The following is a 17,223-nucleotide window of genomic DNA, read 5'->3' on the forward strand; positions in this document are numbered from 1 at the left end:
TACCATGGTCCCATATATCCTCCGGGAGTCCAATTGGGTGGGTGGAACAATCCAATTGGCCTTTAAACGACCAATTTACCGGTTTACAACTTGCACTGATTTCATTAATTCAAGCCAACCACGAACATTTATGACAACAAATAATGATCATTAATGGTTCCAAAAGGCATTATTAGACACCGAGATTTATCCTAAATTATTTAAAGACTTTTCGACACCGGGCCCCAAAACCTCCAAAATTTCCCAAAAAGCGTGGATATTAGACTTAAATTTTGGAATTTTTTTACCTTTTATTGCCCGAAATAAAAATGGCTGAAATTTTAAACATGGTCCATAAAACACTCCGAGAGTCCAATTGGGTGGGTGAAACCATCCAATTTGCCTTTAAACGACCAATTTACCGATTTACAACTTGCACCGATTTCATTATTTCAAGCCTACCACGAACATTTATGACGATAAATAATGATCATATCTGGTTCCAAACGGCATTATATGACCGCGAGATGTATCCCATAGATTTTCAAAACTTTTCGACACCGGGGCCCGAAACCTCCATAATTTCTCAACCGGGGCCCGAAACCTTCAATTTTGGAATTTTTCGACTTTTTTTTTCGCCCAGAAATAAAAAATTGTCGAAATGTTTACCATGGTCCCAAATACCCTCCGGGAGTCCAATCAAGTTGGTGGATCCATCCAATTTGCCTTTAAATGAACAATTTACCGGTTTACACCTTGAACTGAATTCATTAATTCAAGCAAACCACGAACATTTATGACAATAAATACTGATCATATATGGTTCCAAACGACATTATATGACCCCGAGATGTTTCCTATAGAATTTCAATACTTTTCGACACCGGACCCTGACATCGGACCCCGAAACCTCTAAAATTTATCTGAAAACGTGGATATTAGCTAGCCTTCAATTTTGGATATTTTTTTTTTTTGACTTTTTTTCGAATGAAAATAAAAATTGCCGAAATATTTATTATGGTCACTAATACCCTCCGGGAGTCCAATTGGGTGGGTGGAACGATCCTATTTGCCTTTATACGACTAATTTACCGGTTTAACACTTAAACTGATTTCATTAATTCAAGCCTACCACTAAAATTTATGGCAACAAATAATGATCATATATGGTTCCAAACGGAATTATATGACCTCGAGATGTATCTCTTAGGATTTTTAGACTTTTCGACACCGAGCCCTGAAACCTCCAAAAATTTTCAAAAAGCGTAGATATTCAATTTTGGAATTTTTGACTTTTTTCGCCTAGAAATAAGAATTCCCGAAATTTTTACCATGGTCCCTTATACCCTCAAGGAGTCCAATTGGGTGGGTGGAACCATCCAATTTGCCTTTAAACGACCAATTTACCGGTTTAAAACTTGCATCGATATCATTAATTCAAGCCAAAAACAAACATTTATGACAACAGATAATATCATATATGGTTTCAAACGACATTATATGACCCCGAGATGTATCCTATTGAATTTTAAGACTTTTTAACACCGGGCCCCGAAACCTCTAAAATTTCTCAAAAAGCGTGGATATTAGCCTTCAATTTTGGAATTTTTTGACAATTTTCGCTCTGAAATAAAAATTTCCGAAATGTTTATGTAAACACCCATTTGTGTCTCCCCAAAACCAAAACCAGTGATGAGTGCCTTTCACGTCGGATCATAATCGAATGAAACGAAAGTGTGGAAAGGTCTAGTGTTGCGGAAAGTTTTATTTCTTTTCTTTTCTCTTCTCTCTGTTTTTGAAAACTTTATTTTAAGGAAAACAGCCAATACAGTTTGGTTGGTCCATGATATGGGTCCAATAGTGGTGTAGTTGGATGGGGCTTGCAAAGACCTTTCCAACGATATATTATAAGCCCAATTCCGATGAATATTGAGGAATTTATGGCCAATTTACTAAACTGGGCCCGGTTTGAGTTTTAAGTACGGCCCAATGATCTAGGGGAGGGCCTAATATGATTTATCATTCCTAATGTAATTAGGAATGGTTTTGGTCTTCTAGAACATTCTAGAAGGTCTTATCATTCTTAATTCAATTAGGATTCTTTAGAGTTTTAATTAGATCAAATAGCATTTTCGACTAAAATTATATTATTTTATCTTCCAGTACAGTAAAATTATCAGATTTTCGAAAACGTGTTAAAAGCCGGTTTGGCGTCCAACCCCAGGCCTTGGCGCCTGGAACCAGGATTGGCGCCAGACGCCAGCCATTGGCGCCTGGCACTAGCCACTGGTCCTGACGCCAATGAGCCAGGGCTGGCGCCAAGTTGTTTTTGCGATCTTCAGACTCTGTTTTGATAAATTATCTTTTTTGGCCGATTTTCTTTATAAATATCGTATCAAAAACTCCGTTTTGAAGGACGGATTATCATCTATCATTCACCACTTCTTTTTTTCGTTTTCGTTCGTTCATCTACAATCTTCAATCGTCAACAAATTAGTTTATGAATCATTAATCTATCATTCATTCTTTCTAACTTTATTCTTTTACACAAAATTCCGCATTCACAATATCTTGATTCACCTAGCCATATTCGAAGTTGCCTTCGCCCTAGACGTGAAAGGTTTTAATTTTTGAGGGTTTGGTCCCAAATCTCTCTTTCAATTATTTAATTTAATTGTTTTGTTTATTATTTTCCTTGAAGTTACTGACGTGTGTACTTTGTAATTAGAAAGAGGTACGAGGAATCCAAGTAAGTACTTTTATTGATTTTATTGATTTTATGATGTAGACATCATGTTTATTGTTATTATGATTCCTAGTATCATGTCTAGGGTGTTTTTTAATATTAAGCATGATTAAGAATATGATGCTTCCTATGTTCTTTCTAATATTTATGATTATGATTGATGATGATTATTCATTATGTTGCTTGATATGCATATTATTATATATTGTTATTGCTTGATCACCTTTTATTGCAGGTTAAAGGGAATTGGTATTTGCAATCACGCTTGATAAGATATTTAATAATCTTGTTAGTTTAATTGTGATTATAATTCAAGTGATCGCCAATAATAGTTTATTTGTGCATTAATATTCAACCAACATAGATTAAACAGGTTTAGGGTTAATCCTATTGATTGCATGTTAATCAGAAAGCGCACATGAATACGAGCAGAATAAAGTAGAGGCCTATTATTAGGGCAAGTTCAATCTCTTTTAGGTTGGATTTGTACCATCATCCCCGAACCCTATTTTGGTTCATGACCTTATGGAGTTGGCGATCTCTTGGATCGTTAAGGGGTGTAACCTTCACCTCGTGAACGGTTTACAAGTTCCTTAAAAACTTGTTGGCAACTCTTTTGCTTTATCTTCTTCCCTTTTGGACGCCACCGTACTTTAGTGTATGATCATTAATGGTTCCAAACGGCATTATTTGACTCCGAGATGTATCCTATAGTATTTCAAGACTTTTCGACACATGGCCCAAAAACCTCCAAAATTTCTCACAAACGTGGATATTATTAGCCTTAAATTTTGGAATTTTTTGACTTTTTTTTTCCTGAAATAAAAATGGTCGAAATGTTAACCATGTCCCTAAAACCCTCCGAGAGTCCAATTGGGTGGGTGAAACCATCCAATTTTCCTTTAAACGACTAATTTACTGGTTTACAACTTACACGATTTCATTAATTCAAGCCTACCACGAACATTTATGACGATATATGATGATCATATATGGTTCAAAATGATGTTATATGACCCTGAGATGTATCCAATAAGATTCCAAGTTTTTTCGACAACGGGCCCCGAAACCTCCAAAATTTTTCAAAAAAAGTAGATATTAGCCTTCAATTTTGGAATTTTTGTCTTTTTTTTTGCTCAGAAATAAAAATTGCCGAAATGTTTACCATGGTCCCAAATACCCTCCAGGAGTCCAATCAGGTTGGTGGAAACATCCAATTTGCCTTTAAATGAACAATTTACCGGTTTACAACTTGCACCGAATTCATTAATTCAAGCAAACCACGAACATTTATGACAACAAATACTGATCATATATGGTTCCAAAAGACATTATATGACCCCGAGATATATCCCATAGAATTTTAAGACTTTTCGACATCGGGCCCCGAAACCTCTAAAATTTATCTAAAAGCGTGGATATTAGCCTTCAATTTTGTAACTTTTTGATTTTTTTTCGCCCGAAAATATAAATTGCTGAAATGTTTAACTTGGTCCATAATACCCTCCGGGAGTCCAATTGGGTGGGTGGAACTATCCAATTTTCCTTTATACGACTAATTTACCGGTTTACAACTTACACCGATTTCATTAATTCAAGCCTAGCACTAAAATTTATGACAACAAATAATGATCATATATTGTAATACCCCGTATTTTTATACGCATTTTATTTAAAGTATGTATTTTATAAAGTATTTAAATAGTTGTAATTAATTTTATTAAAGTATTTTAATTAATATTATTATTAAAGGAAAGTTTATTTAATTATTTTATTTAAAAGTTGGGGTTTTATTTTTGGAAAGTTTAATTTTTAACAAGTTTTATTAGGGAAGTAATTAGGAAAAACCTAGAAAAGGGTTAGTAGAGAAGGGGTATAAATATCCCACTTATGAGGCAAATCAAACTTTGCCCAGAGTGGAGAAAACCTAAGGTAAACTTCTCTCTCTCTTCCTTATTTTTTTTCCTTTTTCTTTTTCCCCCTTCCCCTTAAACTTTCGGCAGCCCCCCCCCCCTCACCACCGCTGCCAGCCACCGGCAGGCTGGTGGCCACCGCTGCCAGCAGGCGTAAGCCGCCGGCAGCAGGCAGCCGCCGGCAGCCGGTGATGGCTGCCGCCCCTTTTTCCCCTTTTCTTTTTTTTTCGAACCTTATATATAAAAAAAATTGAAGCTTTCTTGTTTTAATTGAATCTATTCTTGGATCTAAATATAAATTATGAGTTTGGGGGTTTAATTTTGATGTTTGACAATTGTAATTGTATGAATTTATTTTCAGATTTGGTTTTTAATTAAAAAGCCCCAATTTTTGAAACCCTAGGTCCTTGATTTATGAAAATTATGAAAGCATATGAGGAATTAATGTTTAGATCTTCAATTTAAGTGTTTTAAGACTAAATTACAACAAGTTTTAATTAGAAATAAAGTGCTGGAATTTTATGTAGAGCACTTAATATTATGTTTTTGAAGGAAATTTAAATTACCCATTAAGTTGGACTTAATTAGAGTGTTTTAAATATAATTTCAGCTTATTCAAATTATTTTAACAGGGGTTTTAGGATAGTATATATTGTTGGAAATTTGTTCAGAGTGGGTTTTAATGCTCTTTTATAATTTTAATGTGTAGGAGACTTCGAAGTGAGCAATTTTTACTAGTCGTGACGATTTTAGGATCGTATTCAAGGTACGTTCGCGTACTTAGCATATTTTGATGATGTAGAATCATGCTAGGTTTAATTTCAATCAATTACAAGTAGTATCATGCTAAGGTTTATGTATTGAATCGTGAATTATTGGTGTTGGTGATTGAATTGTGAAGCATGAATTATTTGTGATGGTTTATGAATTGGAAAATTATATTTTGGCATGATTATATGGACTACATATTTATTTATGGCATGATAGAGAGCATGTTTAATTAAACTAATTGTTTAATTATGTTTGGAATATTGAAAAGAAATTTTATTATGGTTCATATAATTTTTATTGATGCTTTAAGCATGAGAAAGGAGCTATATAAGTATCTATGTACGCAAGGAATAAATTGTATGTTGGTGCCTTTGTGCACTTAAGGTGTTTTAACACCGAGGTATAGGATGGTTGGCGCTTTATGCGTTTAAGGTGTCTTCGACACTGAGGTAGAATTAAAAAGGGTTCAACATTAAATATTATGTGGTCACTAATTATTCAAGAATTAAATTGGTATATTTGTTTGATTGAATAATTATTATTGATTGACTTATTATGCTTTGAGAGTCATCACCAAGTCTAATAATATGTAAATAACATAAAGTGAAAGAGATTACGCACCAAAACTCTTGGAACGTATATACCTTGAGTATGAACATATGGGGGGAGTTATGTGACTTTATATTTGATCATAACTTCTAACGGAGTACAGGACGCTGTATATTCCTTTTTATTATGCGCTGGAATTCAGCCACCTATGTGTGGCACAGGTTTGTTGCTGGCACGGTTATCTCCCGTGTCAGTTAACCCCAATTTATTGGGATATGATTAGTTGGAAACCCGTTCGATGCGTAATCAACGCTAAATGAATTGTTTAGTGTCTAGTTAAAGTGTCTTGTTGATTGTTGAGTGTGCTTGTAAACAGGTGCAATGGCCTGGGGTAAGTGTGTGTGATGATAGGTGAATGCATGTTAGTGTGTTTAATTACGCTTACGTACTCAGCTTTGCTGATTGTGTGTGTGTTGTTTGTGTCTGGCCATGTCTTTATCTTGGCCCTACGATGATCCATTTTAATGGAGAGTAGTGGGGGCAAGTAGAGATACACTTTTCAGATTCTGAAGCATGTTCTTGACGGGGCATGAGTGAAGAGAGAATCATGCTAGCTTCTATTAGGATATGATATGTTTTATGCATTGAATATTTTATTATATTACCTTATGGACTAACCCAAAAGTTTGGTTGTATCTGTTTTGAATAAGGGCCTTAAATGGTTCCAAGTTGTAGTGGATTTTATTTGACTTTGGTTTTGTTGATTTTCAACTTTACTTTCGTTGGTTTGGTTTTGAATTGTGTTATTTAAATAGTTTTGGTTTTCAAGTCTTCCGCTGTGTATCTTTGATAGTTTCCTTAGCCGTTTTCACGGTGGCGGTAATCTGTAGGATATTTCTAAAACGTATTTTTAAGTATAAAGTGTGTATTTAAAGAAAAGGAATTTCTAGGGTGTTACAAAGTGGTATCAGAGCCAGGTTGGGTTTTTAAATTACCACTAACACGAAAACGTTTTTTTTATTATGATTTAAACTTGGCCAAGTGCTAATTTAATTTTACAATGTCAATTTCATTCCGATTTTATTTTATTTTAAATTATTTTATTAAGAGGGTGGAATTTTTTTTTATTTATTTATTTCATTTTATTTTTTTACTTTGGTCCAAAATTTTTTTAGGGACACTCGAAATTTTTTTTAGTGTCCGAAATTCATTTTTTTCTAATTTTTGTGAAGGCCGAAAGTTGGCCCTTCCCTATAAATCCAAAAAAAAAAAGAACTTTTTTTTTAAGCAAAATAAAATATTTTTAGTTTGTTAATTTTGCAGGGAGCAAGGATTGAGGTAAGAATTACGTGTTAAAAGCTATTATTAACATGTTGGTGAGCTTGGGTAGGAAAGAAAAGGGCATATAGGCTAGAATTTAATTTCTTCTTTGTGTGCATAAATTTTATTTTAGGGTGTTCAAGAGTATTGTATGACTAAATGTTTGTGATGAAAGCATGCAATATATGTATTATTTTATGTGATTCTTCAGATTGTATGATTAACCACTGAACCTTGTATCATTTATTTCATTTTATTTTATTTCTTTAGGGAAGGGAAATCTTTTCTAAACCTTTTCTCTACAGGATGTCAATCTTTCCTAGCAAGTTTACCCAAATGGGATCTCTCGTAAAGAAAAATAATGAACACCCCTATGACTTTGTAGAAAAGATCAGATACTTTTGTTCCTACATGAGCAATGTCCTACGGGAGAAAGTTTATGACACCCCTGATCGTATTTCGGCAATGATTGTCCATTGCCTTCCAGAGGAGCCCCCTTACTTTGCTGTCAAACAAAGATTTTCTGATTTTTATCTCCCAGGAGACATCCCAAATTACCATAAGTACAGAGACTATTATGGCCAGTGGTATCCAGACTATATTTTCTTAACCAAATATCTCGTAAGGGTGGAGAAAGTTTATTGTCACAGCTTAAACCTTCCCTACCCTGACTACTACTTTGATAATCCAGCAGAGAACAATCCTCCTCCAAATCAACAACCAGAAAATTCCGCTTCTTCTTCTTCTTTGTCGGGGGGAAATCCAGCAGAGAATGGAGACCAACAAGAGGGTAATAGTTCACTTATGGACATTTCTGATCCAAACCCACCTCCAACTCCAATAATTATAGATATCTCATCGGATGAGGAAGAAGAAGGGGAGTTTATTCTTGTAGAACCTGAACCTGAATCACCTGAACCAATGGAAAAGTCAAATGATTCTAACTTCGATCCTTCAAGCTACAAGCAATCCACCGACAAAAGGGACAACATTCGAAAGGATTAAATCTTATGACTTTCCTCACAAAGAGTTCATATTCTTTATTTTAAAAATTTTATTTGTTATTTCAGTTTTAGCAAATAAGTGGCATGACCACATCCGTTTTTGGAACACACTTTTTATTTTAATATCTTCAGTCTATTTTAATTAATAAACCTTAATTATTTCTTGATAAATTTTTACTTATAAATCCTTTTGTTTTACAAATATTCCATTTCACACCACTATTTGAACACGCAAATAATTAGATTTCCGTTCGTTAATATTAATCTCGTTTTAATCCCGATCAGGTTCTAAACTCCTCCGATTTTGATGAAAAAGTAGTGTTTTTCAAGTAAAAACAACGTTTTAAGAAAGACTCACTACCTTTGGTAGTGAGCACTACCCTCTCGTGGCCAAATTCAGCCTCTAAATACGATGTTTGAGCAGTTTTTGATTCCAGGCAATTATTGAAATGCTAATCACCATTCCAAGCAACTCATCTCCAAAAACCATTTATAAACCGCAAACGTCCAGGGGGATTATTTTTTTATTTTATTGTGATGACTTATTAATTGATGGTTGGTTAGCAATCAATATTAATTGATAGAGCTACATTAAGGGAAATTTTAGCAATCGCTATCCCGAATTGTTAGCTTCACATTTTACTTTAGATGTTTAAAAGATTTGTGATTATATATAAGGGTGTTCGTCTTGAGAGCTAAACCTAGCCATTTCTAATAGTCATCCTTGTCCTATATTCAGGAGAAACCAAATGGCAGGGGGACGAAGTTCAGGTAGTGGTGGAAATGATTTGAATGATGTAGTGAGACAATTGGCAGCGGTTGCCAACAATTGGCAAGGAACTCAACTGGTAACGGGGATGCTCATGGGGAGCTCTTTAAAAAGGTGGCGCAAAGCAAGCCACCAACCTATTAGGGCGAGCCTGATCCTGTGGTGTTGGAAAATTGGTTAAGGGAATTTGAGAAAATGTTTGGAGCTGTGGGGTGCCCTGAAAACTTCAAAGTAGGTTGTGCTACCTACTATCTGAGGGGTGAAGCTGACCTTTAGTGGCAACAAAATGAGGCTACCATTAGAGCGTTACCTGGGTTCAACTGGGCCAAATTCCAAGAATAAGTGAGAGACAAGTTCTATCCTAGCTTTTTGCAGAAGCAGAAGGCTGAGGAATTTTCAAACCTTAGAATGGATAAGATGACAGTTACGGAATATTAAACCAAGTTTATTGAGTTGTCCCGTTTTGCTGAAGGATCCGTCTCCATGGAGAAAGCAAAAGCTAGGAAGTTTGAGAGTGGGTTAACTACTGATCTGCAGTTAAAGCTGTGCGGGCAGGTATTTGAGACCCTGGATGAAGTATATGGAAGGGTCGCACACCTTTATGCTCTGGAAGGAAAGAAGAAGAAGGAGCTAGCTGAGATAGAAGAGGAAGGAAGTGGGACAAGTTTCTGGAAACCAACAGGGAAACCAAAATGGTTTTAAGAAGCTGAAGTACCACCATAACAATAATTTCCCCAATAATAATAATTTCCAGAATAATAACCGCCAAGGGGGACGTAGCAACAATGGAGGGGCTAGAAACAATAACCAGGGGAATAATAAGAATGGAAGGTCTTACTTTTGCAAGAGGTGTAGGAACAATCACCCTGGGAGGGATTGTGAAGGCAATTTGGTTGCTTGTCGCGCTTGCAAAAAACTGGGGCATAGGGAGTACGAGTGTTACTTCAAGAATGCTAATGGGAATAAATAAAACAACTATAACTCAGGAGGAAACTAGAAGAATTTCCAGGGGAACAACAACAATTTTTCTGGGAATAAGGGAGTGCAACAGGATGGGGCGAGAAACAGTAACACCAATAATGGTAACAGCCAACAAAAGGGAGGAACTGCAGGGAAACTTAATGTTTTGAGTAGGCACGAGGCAGAGGCCACAAAAGATGTTATCACTGGTACTTTTTCTATTAACTCTATCCCTGTTAAAGTATTGTTTGATTCTGGTGCAACTTTCTCTTTTGTTTCTAAGGGTATTGTTTCAAAATTTAGGGACTGCTTAAAAATAGTAGAGGCAGTAGATTTACCTATAACCATCCCGACAGGTGGGGTAGTGAATTGTACCAAAATTTTTAGAAACCTTTAGAAATAGAGGGAAAGATATTTCCGTCTGACCTTATCGAGTTTGGGCTGAGCGACTTTGACCTTATCTTGGGGATGGACTGGCTAAGTAAGTATAATGCTGAGATTAGTTGTAGATCACAGAAAGTGAAGATGATCACAAATGGAAATGAATCAGTGACTTACTGGATGAATGGTAAAACAAAGTGTCCAAGGATAATATCAGTGTTAAAATTAGCAAAGTACGTGAAGAAGGGACATCTAGTATACTTCTGCAGCGTTAGGGATATGAACCATGAACAGGTGGCAAATCCAGAAAACATAGAAGTGGTCAACGAATTTTTGGATGTGTTTTCGGAAGAGATCCCTAGGATGCCACCTAAAAGGGCGATCGATTTTACCATAGATTTGGTACCCGGAACAGCCCCAATATCTAAGGCACCATATAGAATGGCACCTGCAGAAATGAGTGAACTAAAGGATCAGTTACAAGATTTGTTGGACAGAGGGTACATTAGACCAAGTGCCTCCCCTTGCCAGTTCTATTTGTGAAGAAAAAGGATGGAAGCATGAGACTGTGCATTGATTACAGGGAATTAAATAAGGTGACCATAAAGAATAAGTATCCCTTACCAAGGATAGATGATTTGTTTGACCAACTAAAGGGTGCCACAGTGTTTTCGAAAATTGACTTGAGGTCTGGATATCACCAATTGAGAATTGCCGATGAGGACATTCCTAAGACGGCATTTAGGACAAGATATGGACATACGAATTTACAGTTATGCCTTTTGGATTGACGAATGCTCCAGCAATCTTTATGGATTTGATGAATAGAGTGTTTCATCAATTTATGGATAAGTTTGTAGTGGTGTTCATAGATGATATTTTGGTATACTCAAAGGACAAAGAAGAGCATGCAGAACATCTAAGGACAATTTTGCAAACGTTGAGAGAAAACCATCTTTATGCAAAATTTTCTAAGTGTGAGTTTTGGTTGGAGAAGGTAGCATTCTTAGGACACTTTGTGTCCAAGGACGGGGTAGAGGTAGACCCAGCCAAAATAGAAGCTGTTAAGAGCAGGCCGACACCCAAAACAGTATCTGATGTGAGAAGTTTCTTAGGTTTAGCAGGGTATTATAGGCGTTTTGTTAAGGATTTTTCCAAGATTTCTAAACCTATGACTACTCTAATGAAGAAGGACAAGAAGTTTGAATGGGATGAAAAGTGTGAAGAGGCGTTCCAACTCTTAAAACACAAATTAGTTACAGCACCAGTGCTTACACTTCCAGATGATAGTGGACTGTATGATGTATATAGTGATGCATCAAAGAATGGCTTGGGGTGTGTGCTTATGCAAAATGGAAAGGTGATTGCATACGCATCAAGGCAGCTAAAAACACACAAGGTAAACTATCCAACTCATGACTTGGAATTAGCCGCCATCATTTTTGCACTGAAATTTGGCGCCATTATTTGTATGGAGTGAAATGTAGAATTTACACATACCACAAGAGCTTAAAGTACATTTTCACCCAAAAGGATTTAAACTCTCGTCAAAGGAGGTGGCTAGAGTATACGACGGATTACGATCTAGACATACAATACCACGAAGGGAAGGCAAATGTGGTTGCGGATGCTCTAAGTCGTAAAACTAGTCATGGATTAAACTCGTTAGTAGTAGCTAAAGAGTTATGCAGAGAAATGGCGAAATTGAATTTAGAAGTCGTGGAATGGGGAGTACCAGCAGGTATTCTTGCAAACCTGAGTATCCAACCAACAATATTCGACGTGATTCGACAGAACCAAGAAGGGGATGTAAAGTTGGATAGGATTCGTGAGAAAATTAAGCAAGGAAAAGCTATAGACTTCAAAATTCACGAAGATGGGAGCTTGAGGTACAAATTTCTATGGTGTGTACCACAGAAATGTGAGGAAGTGAAGAAAAAGTTGATGGAAGAAGGACACAACACACCTTACTCAGTAAACCCGGGAGGAGACAAGTTATATAAGGATTTGAAGAAGATGTTTTGGTGGCCTAGAATGAAAAAGGAGGTTGCTGAATTTGTAGCAAAGTGTTTAACATGTCAGAAGGTGAAAATAGAGCACAAGAGGCCTCAAGGGACTGTACAATCATTAGAAATCCCAGGATGGAAGTGGGATTGCATTTCAATGGATTTCGTGACTGGCTTACCTAAGTCAAGGTGTGGAAATGACACAATTTGGGTAGTGGTGGACAGACTTACGAAATCGACAGTGTTTATACCAATGAAAGAAACTTGGAAGATGGAGCAACTTGCTAAGGCTTACATCAAGCATGTAGTAAGGTTACATGGAGTCCCAAAAGATATTGTTTCTGACAGGGATTCCAGATTTCTCTCAAAATTCTGGAAAAGTGTTCAGGAAAATTTTGGTACCATACTTAAGATGAGTACAACATTTCACCCTGCCACAGATGGGAAAACCGAAAGAACCATCCAAACCTTGGAGGACATGTTGAGAGCTTGTGTAATAGACTTCCAGGGAAGTTGGGAAGACAGTTTGGATTTAATTGAGTTTTCCTATAATAATAGTTACCACGCAAGCATAGGAATGGCACCATTCGAGGCTTTATTTGGGAGAAAATGTAGAAGTCCAATTTGTTGGAACGACATTAGTGAAACTATGATTCTTGGGCCTCAATTGATTGAGGACACAGTCAAGCAAGTAAGGGAAATCCAATCTAAAATCCAAGCAGCTCAAGATCGCCAAAAGAGCTATGCAGACTTAAAGCGAAGAGAAGAAGAATTTGAAATCGGCGATAAGGTGTTACTAAAAGTTTCACCGATGAAAGGAGTCATGAGATTTGGGAAGAAAGGAAAGCTCATTCCAAAATACATCGGTCCATATGAAATACTACAAAGAGTAGGCAAAGTAGCTTATAGGTTAGCCTTACCTATGGAGCTTAGTAAAGTACATGACGTATTTCATGTGTCCCAATTGAGAAGGTACATCCCCGATAAATCCCATGTGCTACGACCCGAAACCATTGAGTTAGATCAAAGTTTAACCTATGAAAAAAGACCTGCCAAGATTCTTGACAGTAAAGTGCGTAGTACACGCAACAAGAACGTTAAGATTGTAAAAGTACTTTGGTCTAACCAAGAATATGAGGAAGCCACTTGGGAGGCAGAGGATGAAATGAAAAAGAAATACCCAGAGTTGTTTCAGGTATGTAGAGTTACGGGGGCATAACTCGTTTTCTTTAAGGGGGGTAGAATGCGGTAAAATTTCGCGCTTTTTCCCTATATTTCAGTTATTTTTGTGCTCCTTGCACGAATTTAAACAAGTATTTCGAGTATTTATGCTCTCAAAGAGACATAAAACAATAAAGGAGTGACAAAAAGTACAGCAATACTATACATATTAAGGAAAAAGGTTTGAATTTCGTTCCCCAAGTTTCGGGACGAAACTTTTTTTTAGCAGGGTAGACTGTAATACCCCGTATTTTTATACGCATTTTATTTAAGGTATGTATTTTATAAAGTATTTAAATAGTTGTAATTATTTTTATTAAAGTATTTTAATTAATATTATTATTAAAGGAAAGTTTATTTAATTATTTTATTTAAAAGTTGGGGTTTTATTTTTGGAAAGTTTAATTTTTAACAAGTTTTATTAGGGAAGGAATTAGGAAAAACCTAGAAGAGGGTTAGTAGAGAAGTGGTATAAATATCCCAATTATGAGGCAAATCAAACTTTGCCCAGAGTGGAAAAAACCCAAGGTAAACTTCTCTCTCTCTCTTCCTTATCTTTTTTCCTTTTTCTTTTTCCCCCTTCCCCTTAAACTTTCGGCTGCCCCCCCCCTCACCACCGCTGCCATCAGGCAGCCGCCGCCGCCAGCAGCCGGCCGCCGGTGGTGGCTGCCGCCCCTTTTTCCCCTTTTCTTTTTTTTTTCGAACCTTATATATAAAAAAAAAAATTGAAGCTTTCTTGTTTTAATTGAATCTATTCTTGGATCTAAATATAAATTATGAGTTTGGGGGTTTAATTTTGATGTTTGACAATTGTAATTGTATGAATTTTATTTTCACATTTGGTTTTTAATTAAAAATCCCCAATTTTTGAAACCCTAGGTCCTTGATTTATGAAAATTATGAAAGCATACGAGGAATTAATGTTTAGATCTTCAATTTAAGTGTTTTAAGACTAAATTACAGCAAGTTTTAATTAGAAATAAAGTGTTGGAATTTTTATGTAGAGCACTTAATATTATGTTTTTGAAGGAAATTTAAATTACCCATTAAGTTGGACTTAATTAGAGTGTTTTAAATATAATTTCAGCTTATTCAAATTATTTTAACAGGGGTTTTAGGATAGTATATATTGTTGGAAATTTGTTCAGAGTGGGTTTTAATGCTCTTTTATAATTTTAATGTGTAGGAGACTTCGAAGTGAGCAATTTTTACTAGTCGTGACGATTTTAGGATCGTATTCAAGGTACGTTCGCGTACTTAGCATATTTTGATGATGTAGAATCATGCTAGGTTTAATTTCAATCAATTACAAGTAGTATCATGCTAAGGTTTATGTATTGAATCGTGAATTATTGGTGTTGGTGATTGAATTGTGAAGCATGAATTATTTGTGATGGTTTATGGATTGGAAAATTATATTTTGGCATGATTATATGGACTACATATTTATTTATGGCATGATAGAGAACATGTTTAATTAAACTAATTGTTTAATTATGTTTGGAATATTGAAAAGAAATTTTATTATGGTTCATATAATTTTTATTGATGCTTTAAGCATGAGAAAGGAGCTATATAAGTATCTATGTACGCAAGGAATAAATTGTATGTTGGTGCCTTTGTGCACTTAAGGTGTTTTAACACCGAGGTATAGGATGGTTGGCGCTTTATGCGTTTGGTGTCTTCGACACTGAGGTAGAATTAAAAAGGGTTCAACATTAAATATTATGTGGTCACTAATTATTCAAGAATTAAATTGGTATATTTGTTTGATTGAATAATTATTATTGATTGACTTATTATGCTTTGAGAGTCATCACCAAGTCTAATAATATGTAAATAACGTAAAGTGAAAGAGATTACGCACCAAAACTCTTGGAACGTATATACCTTGAGTATGAACATATGGGGGGAGTTATGTGACTTTATATTTTGATCATAACTTCTAACGGAGTACAGGACGCTGTATATTCCTTTTTATTATGCGCTGGAATTCAGCCACCTATGTGTGGCACAGGTTTGTTGCTGGCACGGTTAGCTCCCGTGTCAGTTAACCCCAATTTATTGGGATATGATTAGTTGGAAACCCGTTCGATGCGTAATCAACGCTAAATGAATTGTTTAGTGTCTAGTTAAAGTGTCTTGTTGATTGTTGAGTGTGCTTGTAAACAGGTGCAATGGCCTAGGGTAAGTGTGTGTGATGATAGGTGAATGCATGTTTAGTGTGTTTAATTACGCTTACGTACTCAGCTTTTGTTGATTGTGTGTGTGTTGTTTGTGTCTGGCCATGTCTTTATCTTGGCCCTACGATGATCCATTTTAATGGAGAGTAGTGGGGGCAAGTAGAGATACACTTTTCAGGTTCTGAAGCATGTTCTTGACGGGGCATGAGTGAAGAGAGAATCATGCTAGCTTCTATTAGGATATGATATGTTTTATGCATTGAATATTTTATTATATTACCTTATGGACTAACCCAAAAGTTTGGTTGTATCTGTTTTGAATAAGGGCCTTAAATGGTTCCAAGTTGTAGTGGATTTTATTTGACTTTGGTTTTGTTGATTTTCAACTTTACTTTCGTTGGTTTGGTTTTTGATTGTGTTATTTAAATAGTTTTGGTTTTCAAAGTCTTCCGCTGTGTATCTTTGATAGTTGCCTTAGCCGTTTTCACGGTGGCGGTAATGTCTTGGATATTCCTAAAACGTATTTTTTAAAAAGAGTAAAGTGTGTATTTTAAAGGAAAGGAATTTCTAGGGTGTTATATATATGGTTCCAAACGGCATTATATGACCCTGATATGTATCCCTTTGGATTTCAAGACTTTTCGACACCGGGCCCTGAAACCTCCAAAATTTCTCAAAAAAGCGTAGAAATTCCAATTTTGGAATTTTTTGACTTCTTTTGAACCGTAAATAAAAATTCCAAAAAATGCTTACCATGGTCCTTAATATCTTCTGGGAGTCTAATTGGGTGTGTGGAACCATCCAATTTGCTTTTAAACGACCAATTTACCAGTTTAAAACTTGCACTGATTTCATTAATTCAAGCCTACCACGAACATGTATGACTATAAATAATTATCATATATGGTTCCAAACGTCATTATATGACCCCGAAACGTATTCCTTAGAATTTAAGAATTTTCGAAACAGGGTCTCGAAGACTTTATAAAATCTCAAAAAGCGTGGATATTAATCTTCAATATTGGAATTTTTTGACTTTTTTTTCGCCTGAAAATAAAATTTGCTAAATGTTTACCATAGTCCCTAATACCCTCTGGGAGTCCTATTGGGTAGGTGGAACCATCCAATTTGCCTTTAAATGAATAATTTACCGGTTTACAACTTACACCGATTTAATTAATTCAAGCCTACCACGAAAATTTTATGACAACAAATTATGATCATATATGGTTCTAAAACGGAATTATATGACCCCGAGATGTATCCCGTAGGATTTCAAGACTTTTCGACAGCTGGCCCTGAAACCTCCAAAATTTCTCAAAAAGCGTAGATTTACGCCTTCAATTTTGGAATTTTTTGACTTTTTTTTAGCCGGAAATAAAAATTGCAAAATGTTTACCATGGTCCCAAATACACTTTGG

Source organism: Chenopodium quinoa, unplaced genomic scaffold (assembly GCF_001683475.1).
Source record: "Chenopodium quinoa cultivar QQ74 unplaced genomic scaffold, ASM168347v1, whole genome shotgun sequence".
Classification (NCBI taxonomy): domain Eukaryota; kingdom Viridiplantae; phylum Streptophyta; class Magnoliopsida; order Caryophyllales; family Amaranthaceae; genus Chenopodium; species Chenopodium quinoa.